Raw genomic sequence first — 808 nt, 5'->3', positions numbered from 1 at the left:
ATGATCTACCAGGGAAATGCGGTTCCAGATTCCTACAAAACCTCTTTAATTTGAAATATAAGACACTGGACCAAGAAAACAGACTTGTATTCATCTGCTTTAAAAAAAAAAAAATGAGAGCATCTCATTCTGAGAGACTAGCAAAGGCCTTGGATTTCACGCTGGTTTAGACAAGCCAGCTGGGGAGGGCGACCTTCTGTGGCGCATCCAGCCTTGGACCTTCACTCGACAAATCATGCCAGAAACAACTTGGTGCTGGAACCAAACTGGCAAAAGGATGAAGGCAAATGCCTAAAGAGGAAATGAAAGAAGGGCCTCTCACTACAGGAACGACACCTGTACACTGAGTGTACAATGAGCACAAACTCAACTGGAGGTGGCTGGGAGATGTTTGCTTTTAATGTGATCTTTTCCAAAAATATATCATTCCATAAAGAAAGTTGGCCATAAAAGTGGCTAACTTTTATTAACTCATGTAGTTTATAATGTGCCTTGTAATGTATAAAATGTTTTCCATTTACTCCTCATAACATCCAAATACTTGTACCCTTTTTAAAAATATATACTAGAGGCCTGGTGCACGAAATCCGTGCACTCAGGGTGGGGGGGTCCCTCAGCCTGGCCTGCTCCCTCTCGAAGTCTGGGAGCCATTGGGGGATGTCTGACTGACGGCTTAGGCCCATGGTTAGTTGGACATCCTTAGTGCTGCTGCAGAGGTGGGAGAGGCTCCCGCCACTGCCGCTGCACTCACCAGCTGTGAGCCTGGCTTCTGGCTCACTGCTCCCTGTAGGAGCACACCCAGGGGGCC

Source organism: Myotis davidii, unplaced genomic scaffold (assembly GCF_000327345.1).
Source record: "Myotis davidii unplaced genomic scaffold, ASM32734v1 scaffold120, whole genome shotgun sequence".
Classification (NCBI taxonomy): Eukaryota; Metazoa; Chordata; class Mammalia; order Chiroptera; family Vespertilionidae; genus Myotis; species Myotis davidii.
The sequence above is the reverse complement of the archived record's forward strand: the minus strand, read 5'-3'. Positions refer to the sequence as shown.